This window comes from Hippopotamus amphibius, chromosome 2 (assembly GCF_030028045.1).
Source record: "Hippopotamus amphibius kiboko isolate mHipAmp2 chromosome 2, mHipAmp2.hap2, whole genome shotgun sequence".
In the NCBI taxonomy this organism is placed as follows: Eukaryota; Metazoa; Chordata; class Mammalia; order Artiodactyla; family Hippopotamidae; genus Hippopotamus; species Hippopotamus amphibius.
This window is the reverse complement of record NC_080187.1, coordinates 223,869,644-223,879,120: the sequence shown is the minus strand read 5'-3', so window position 1 is coordinate 223,879,120 and position 9,477 is coordinate 223,869,644.

Here is a 9,477-nt window from a genome sequence, read left to right as displayed (position 1 = left end):
CTACAGAGACTGTATCAAAATATGGATTTTGTAACCATTAAAGTAGCACAGTTAATTACAGCATCCAGTAAGACATGAAAGATTAAGCCATGTTCCTGCAAAAATCTACATAAACAAAAACTCACATACCATGTTTAACTTATCAAGTGAATGTTATTGCTAATTCTAACCCCACATCCAGTATAATATAGGAGTTTTATTACAATACAATGCTACCACCAATAGTTTGACTAATATGCATTTTTTTTTAATTTTCCTTATATTGTAACACATCATTTCTGGTATATGAGCAGAACATTTCTACTATCACCTACAAATCAATATTTTATTCATAAATGGCCCTATGAAGTACTTATTGTAAAGCAACTGGTCTAGGAAATTTGTATGCAAAGCTTTTCACTAAATTATTATTTCAAAGAGCAGAAAATTCTTGTATATTAGCATTAGACTAGATACTAAGTATCATAAAATCTTAAGGTTGGAAGGCTTCTTAGAGCAGTGGTTATCAACATTTTTGCCACTAAGTTCCCCTTTTTAATTTTATCTAATATAACTCATGTTTTGAAAGTTTTCCTATATCCAAAAAAATGCATTTAGAGAAGTGATTAATTTTCCCACTCAATAAATACATGCCCACTTTCTAGCGGGCTTTAGGAAAATTGAGCATAGCTCATGGGCCACTGTGAGCACACTATCCTGATAAAGGTGCGATTTCTGGAACCAGATGCTTAGCTTCACTGCTAGATCCACCACTTACTAGTTGTGATCTGTGCTTGTTTCCTTAACAGTATAATGGAAATAATGAGCGTAACTACCTCATAGGAGTAAATACTAACATATGTAAAGCCCTTAAAACAATGCCCAGGGCTTCCCTGGTGGCACAGTGGTTAAGAATCCGCCTGCCAATGCAGGGCACACGGGTTTGAGCCCTGGCCGGGAAGATCCCACATGCCGTGGAGCAACTAAGCCCGTGTGCCACAACTACTGAGCCTGGTCTCTAGAGCCCACGAGCCACAACTATTGAGCCAATGTGCCACAACTACTGAAGCCCGTGTGCCTAGAGCCCATGCACCACCATGAGAGAAGCCACCGCAATGAGAAACCTGAGCACCACAATGAAGAGTAGTCCCTGCTTGACACAACTAGAGAAAACCCATGCGCAGCAACAGACCCAAAGCAGCCAATAAATAAATAAATTTATTTTAAAAAATGCCTGGCAGATAGTAACTGCTCATTAATTATTATGTTGATATTACCATTGTAATCCCTGAGAAGGGAACTATCTTTTGAATTTATTAGTCTAAGGTCAATCCAAGTATCCTTTTCTATAGTAATCTTGACAGACAGATAGCCATCCCTTTCTTGAACATGATCAACCAACAGAGAATGTGTCAGCTATCTGTTATAACAATAATAGTACATAACAAACCACCTAAAAATGCAGTGACTTAAAATTTATAAGTATTGATTTAGTTCATAATAAACAGCTGGGACAGCAATTTAGTCTGGGCTTGGCTGTGCTGTCCTGGACTTAATTGTATTCAACTCAAATGTCTGGATGTCAGCTGGCCCTCAGCTAATTTAGGAAGGCCTCAACTGGATGACTAGGATGACTCGCTCCGCCTACATGTATCTCATTCTCCAATAGTCGAGCCCAAGCATGTTCTCATGGTGCTGGCAAAGAGGTAGTAGAAAACAAGCCGAGTGTGCAAGCCTACTTCAATCCTCTGCTGTGTAATGTCTGCTACCATCCCATTGGCCAAGCAAGCCACATGGTTCAGCCCAAAGTTAGAGGGTAGGGAAGATTAACCTGCCCACAGTGGGAGGCACTGCCAAGTTACATGGCAAAGGATGTGGATACAGGGAGGAGTGAAAAGTTAGGTCATCACTGCCATCACACACAGGGAGTTTACTAGATTAAGAGGCAGTCTTTTGCAATTATCAGACAGTTGTACTTGGGGCTGAGCCAAAACTTCCCTCTCTTTAACTTCTCTGATTTGTCCTAGTTAATTCTCCAGAGCTACAACTATGTAAGTCTAATCATTCTTCCACATGACATTAAGTACCATTAAAATATTAGATTAGGTTCCTCATAAATTATATCTTGTGCGAGCTAAAAAGAAACTATCGTTCAGTTCCTTCTATTGTATTTCATATCATTTGAAAAATGATCTTGCTTATACCATCAATATTCCCCCTTAAATCATAGTACTTTCTAGGTGTCAGATATGGTCTTATGTTACTTCCATTATCCTCATCACTCTTATTTTAAATACATCTGTTATTTCATTTTTAAAAGTATAGGGTTTTTTGGCTGCCATATCACACTGTAAACTCACACTAAGCTTGCAGGCAAATAAAATCCCCAGGTGTTTTGCATGAACTATTGTTAAGGGAAGCTCCTTTTACCATAAATTTTCCATAGACTGACCTCAAAACATGTTCTTGAGTATATGTGTTAGTTGATAAAAAAAAATCAATACAGCATCATCATGATTTTCTTGTTGCCAATTTGAATTGTTTGAATTGTTTGTTGCATGTTTATAAACTCACTGATCAGTCTGTTCCAAATTCTGACCCCTAGTCAACTACCTACCATCTACTGCCAAAGCACTTATCATGTTGTGCTGTGAATTATTTTTCTATATTTCTGTCCCTATAAGAATATAAGCTTCAATAGGCAGGAATTACATCTTATTCATTTCTATCTCCAGTACCTAGTCTAAGATCTCATACCTGGCATTTTGTTGAATGGCTGAATGAATGGAAGACATTCTACACCACCCTGCATCATCACCTCCTCTTCACCTCACCCGCATCTGCCACATAGGCTGACTCTTGGCAACAATTGCATAGGCGAAAGTTTGTCTTGGTGCTGTCTCTTAGTGCTTTCTCCTCCTAACTCCAAGCCCCTACTTTGTGTCCCACTAGTGACTAGCACCTCAGTCTCCTTTAAAATGCCTATTCACAACAGTACAAAGGATTAAACAGTACAAAGCATAGACTATCTTCCACAAGATCCCTGCCAAGTAGTTGACAAGCCTCTGCATAAACTCTTGAATTTTTAATGATGGCCGACTTTCTCCTAAAGCAGCACCTCCATTTCAGATAACTCTTGACCCAGAGTATCCCTCTCTCTGCAACACTCTCTTGTGCTTCTAGATCAGCCTGTGAGGCTTCCCAGAATGAATTTAATCCTTCCACATGACAGTCTTTCAGCTACTTAAAGATAGAATCAAGTCCATCTAAGTTTTTCTCCTCCATTGTATACATTTTTCATTCACTCAACTATACTGTGTATGATGTAGTTTTAGCTCACACTTCTCTGGATATTCTCCTGTTGGTCAACGTCAGTTTCAAAACATGACACCCTGAACTAAATGCAATTCACTGGATGTGAGCAATTTACAAGGAAGGGAGGGTATTATGTCCTTGTGATAGAACCAATAATTACATTAATACTTTTTTTTTTTCTGCAACTGCATCACACTGTCAACTTATTTTAAGTTTACAGTCAACAATGCCCCTAACACATACTACATTATGCACAGGGGGATTTTTTGTTTTGTTTTGTTTTTTCACCTAAATGCAGCACTTTACAGTTAGTGTTAGGAAATTTCATTTTCTTAGACTTAACCTCCTATCTCCCAATCCAGTTAATCGGGATCACTTAGATTTTAATTCTATCTTTTGACATATCAGCTGTCTCCCAACTTCATCATTTGCCAGTTTAATGAGTGTCATTTTAATAAAATAATTCTAAAATATGAATCCAACATTTCAAAAGACACATTACCAGAGATGTACCTTATGCACTATTTGAACACAGCCGTCAAGCCATTTACAAACCCAATCCCTGTGTTTTTAATGCACCACGCCTTGAAAGCATGTTTTTATTTTAGTGTAAAACCCTTAAAAAAAAAAAACCTACAAGGCCAACAGAAATTAATTACTAATGATGAAATTTTAGAGCTGTAGGAGAAAGTTTTCTACTGGGAGAGTTCTATTTTATTTGTCTATTTATTTATAAGCCTATACTAGCTACTAGCATCCTTGCCTAGGTTATTAATCCTTCTTTTCACAATGGTAGTTGAATTGTGCTGAGAATGTATTAAAAGTATTGCCTTAAGTGAAACTGACTTGGAGGAGACATGACCTATTGATTTTTTAAACATAAACACTATTGCATATTATTTCTCATGCTAACATCTGTGTTGAGCAGCTCCACACAAAAAAATCCCTAAGGGTTCCAGCTAATCATGCCAGCTGTAACAATACAATGTTAAAATGATTTCCTCATGTAAAATCTGAAAGAAGTCAGTTTCCAGATATTAGGCTTGGTTTTTGGCATATACAGGTTACTACGATCATCTTCTAAATTCATTTTGGATTTCTGCAACTTTATTTCCATTTTTACAACTCTCTTATGTCACTGAATCTTCCCTATCATCTACAACCCTGACTCCGTGAAAACAAGGTGAATCACAAGCTACACTTGTTTTATTTTTAGTGCGAAGCATAATCCTGAGGGAGTTGCAGATGTTCAGAAACAAAAAAAACCTTGTAAGGCCAAAATAACACTCCTTTACACCGGAAACAGTGTCTCCCATTGCCCAAATCTTAACATGTGTCAAAAGAGAGGGGGCAGCATGACACTTTCAGGAGAAACTGTGCACTCTGCACATTTCTGGTGCCTTTTTCAGTGTGACAAAAGGCACAAATGGCAAAAGAAGAATACCACATTCATGAGCCAAGTGAGGAGTCTACCACACAATTTCATTTCTGTTACTCACAGGCTGTCTGTGAGATGCATGGGGGAAAAGAAAACCAGAGTGTCTCCTTTCCATACAAAACAAACCCTCTTATCAGAGATGAGAAAACTGTGCTAAAATTATGCTAAATTAAAGCATGTCAAAAAATGGGTTCCAAACATGACTCTACAGCTATTTTTAAACAAAGTGCTAGCTACTTACTTGGGTAACAAAATGTTTGCCAATAATTATTTCTATTTTAGCTACCTTCTATTTGCTTTAGAAAGTTTTATATTTAACCCAGACTGTGGTAGGATTCAATATAAATTAAATCTGAACTTAAAATATTACTGCACAATTCAAGTGGTTTTTTTCTTTCCAAATGAATTTCATATGGATGAAATTACATAATATCAAGTTTATTTTTACATCACATTGACTGTTTATCTGTAAGTACCATGAGACAACTATAGCTCAGTAAAAGGTTTTTCTTTACTTGGAGAAGTATGTAACTAATTAGGACTCATTAGTGATGGGGACTGACCCCAAAAAAGACAGCCTCAGCTGCCAGAGAATGACATCACCTCAAGACAGTGCGGGATGAAAAAACAAAACAAAACAAAAACATGACTCACTCAGTAAAATTAACTTTAGTGTAACTCATAAAACAAACACAATACTCAGAAGGAAATGGTTCATTTTTAATTTAAAAGGTATGCTATATCAGTAGCATTTCTGGAGCTACCTGTTGAATTTATGGTTCATCTGCAAGATACGATCAAATAGAAAATTTTTAAACTGTAAATGTTTATTATATAATTACAGGAATAAGATATTTGGGTACTTTTTACCTGTATCATAGTACCTTGCTACTCAAAGTGTGATTTGTAGACCAGCAGCATTGGCTTCAGCTAGAAGTTTGATAAAAATGCAGACTCTTGGGCTCCACCCTTACCTCCTGAATCATAATCTGCATTTTATAATCTGCACATTAAAATTTCAGAAACACTATCAACAGTAGACTTTAAAAGTCTCTTCTAGCTCTGATCTTCTACAACCAGAACCCAATACTCCCATTTAAATATTATAACTGGAACACATTAATAATAAATGTGTTGTTGAGTCCTGCATTCTTTTTAAATTAACTGGAATAAAAATGTTTATGAAGTTGTCAAATAATGAATAACTGATTGTAGTGGCAAGAATGAGGGTTACATGAAAATTGTAGTTGACCAAGGAAAACAAATTTGATGGATATAACATTCTTTCAGTGTGCTTACTATTTGTAAGTTGCAAAGAATCCTACTAAATATGATTAAATGAAGCAGCTATACTGAAATCAAAGAAGCACATCAAAGACAAAGGCAAGAAGAAAATCGTAATGTCAAATACAAAGTTTCATTTGAAATAGAAAACAGAATTTTTGTGCAGATTTTTGTGGAAATGATGATGGGATAGAAAGTTATGAAGTAGGTCTTACTAACATCCCTCCCTTTTGTCTTTCTGCCTCACCCTGCCTGTATGTTGTAGGGAGAATCCTGTGTCCTGTCTCTGGGCAAAACTGCTCCTAAACGACCTCAAACAATTGACCACTTCAGGATTTTGTACAAACATCTTTAATTGCTCTCTATACAATTGCCAGAGTGATGTTTTTAGTGCAAAATAAAATTATTTTCCAGATTAAATTCTTCAGTGGTCCAAACCCCTTAGCAAGTACACAGATATTTTTATGAGATGCTTATGACTTTCTGGCCCATATCCTGCCACTTCCACATGCCCCACCACACAGCCATTCCACACTGCCAGCTCAGATCACCGAGCCTTTACGCTGCTCCCCCTTCTTCAAAAAGTCCTTGCTCTTGCTTTCCTCTAATCTTCTGGGTGCTCATCCTCCAGGTCTCAGGTTCAGTGGATAACTCTTTCCTCTGTTCTACCCATGCAGCAGCACTTAATATACTGTACTCAAATTTACTGACATCTTCTTTTCTTCCACTAGGCTAATAAGTTCCTTGAGCACAGAAATGCCTTACTCATCTTTGTAGCCCCAGTACTTAGTACACTACCAGGCACTAGGTGTGTGTCTCCATTCCTGAGTCTTCTATTTTGAGGTGAGATTGGTGGATAATGGACAATGGAATGTCACTTGGCCATAAAAAATAATGAAATAATGACATTTGCAGCAATATAGATGGACCTTGAGATTATCATATTAAGTGAGGTCAGACAAAAACAAATATATGATATCACTTATATGTGGAATCTAAAAAGATGATACAAATGAACTTATTTACAAAACAGAAATAGACTCACAGACATAGAAAACAAACTAATGGTTACCAAAGGGGAAAGGAGGAGGGGGAGAGAGGGACAAATTAGGAGTTTGGGACTAACAGATGCACACTGCTATATATAAAATAGATAAACAACAAGGACCTACTGTATAGCACAGTATTCAATATCTTGTAATAATCTATAATAGAAAAGAATCTGAAAAAGAATATATATACATATGTATGCATATATATAGACATGTATATATACATATAACTGAATCACTTTGCTGTACATCTGAAACCATAAATCAGCTATACTTCAATTTTTAGAAAAAGATGTAGTAGTTAGGAGAAAAGGCTCTGGATCAAACTGTCCAGGCTTAAATCTAGACAATTTGTCTTGGGCTAATAATTGGTTAATCTCTCTAAGCCTCAGTTTCCCAATCTCTAAAATGAGACTAATAAAAACACCTAATCTCCTTGCTGGGGTAGGGGGCAGTAAATGAAACAAAGTGTGAAAAATACATATGAGGCATTTAATGTTTATCAAATGAATGAATATATATTCTCCAAATAAAACATTTAAATATCACAACATATTTTCTATTTCAGTTTGAATAACTTGATTCTAAATTTGAGAATCAGGGTCTTTGTCATTTTTTTGATACAAGTGCTGCTGTCTCAGGCAAAGACTAGATTTGAAATAGCAGCAATTTTTTAGCTTGATGCAACTGAGAAATTGAAAGAGAATGCTTGCCATCTAGTGGAAACCTGTTAAATTCTAGTGTTGCATCTAAGTTCTGGCACTCCTGGTTTCAAGTGAATTGTTCATTTTAGATCTTTTGTGAGAAACTTCCTTCACATATTTTTTGTATAGATTTATGGGGGGAATGCTCTGTTTTAGAGCAAAACACTGATGGTGATGATGATCCTTTGATCAAACAGAATCTGACATAAGATAACATACATATATTACAGTATTTTTTAAGTCAGGCTTGAAAGAAAATTCCAGAAAATAATCAACAATAGAAAAGACTCATACTTGTTTAAGGAGTTAGCAGTATTTCTTCCACAGTCCCCATGTAGAAGGGCCAAGAATACAAGTACACTTATGCTCCCAGGTTTCTATCTGGTTTTAAGGCCCAGTTTTTTGTAAGTAGTCTCCATTTTTTCTTTCTGCACTTATCTTTTTGTGAACAAAAGTTTGATTATGAAGTTCCAACCTATTTTGTCTTTCAAGAAATCACTTCCTCTCACCATCAAAACACACCCTAAGTAATTTTCTTTTTTCTTAACAGATTATCAGTTTAATAAGTACTTCTTGGTTTGAGTTTAATATTATTCCTTAATCACCATAGAGATAAAACCCTGAAGTAGCTAAGTCTTATGAAACTAACTCACATCTCAAGAAGCAAATTACTCTCGTAGGATCATGAACTGTGGCAATGATGTACAGTTCTTGGGTCAAAAAGGCAACTAATCTACATGTTGAATAAGGTTCCTTCTCTTTAAAAATGAAGAAACTTGACAAAGTTATGGGTGATAACTCTTAAAAGAGGCAAGTAAGTGGAGTCCATAAAATTATTTGATAGGTTAATAGTTTTAAAATATAATGAGGCAGGAGCTATGGTTGGGGAGTGGGGGGGAAGGTGCCAATGAGACAGGTAGAAAAGTATTTGTGCAAAGAACAGAGTAGACAGTGGTTGCCAGGACCTTCTACATTTCAGCACGGCCTTTGAGTGAGGCTATTTCTTATTTTCATCTATATACTGAGCTGACTTATCCATAAACCAAGCTTGAGTTTTTCAGGCACCCTTCAGGTAGCCATAGAGAATCCCCCAAAGAATCACAGGCATGAAATGAGGGAAGGGCACTGATATCACTATGCCATGGGGGTCTATGATACCTGCTTATGAAGCTTGTTTATGCCATCTGGTCATGCTTGTACTTACTTCCAAATATACCACTTCCATCTTACAATGTACTGTTGCTGGGCCTGTCTGACCTTATCATTTGGGGAGTCTGACAGGACTCAGTTCTAGATAGAAAGTCACTTGATGCTCCATGGCCAGGCATCCTGCCTCTACTAGGGACCAGGGGCATATCAAAAGGCACATGATTCTCCTCTGAAAATGGCATGGCCTTGCTCCAGAACTCAGAGGGTTTACATTATGATTTGCCCACTGTGGCCTGCCACAAACTCCATGCAGCATCTTTTCTCACCAGTGCCTTTAACATCATAGAATCTGCCCAATTGTATGACCCAAGTAGCAGGGCTGCTTGCACCACAGCCTGAACCTGTTGCTGACCTCTATCCTACTCTAGATCCCAATGAAAGTTGTCAGCCTTCTGTGTATGAGGGCCAGAGAAGCATTCCTGGGTATAGTATTATGTTCCAGAATTCAAGAGCCTACCGGGTACTGTTCTTTCTTTGTAATTTAAAGATGCAACAA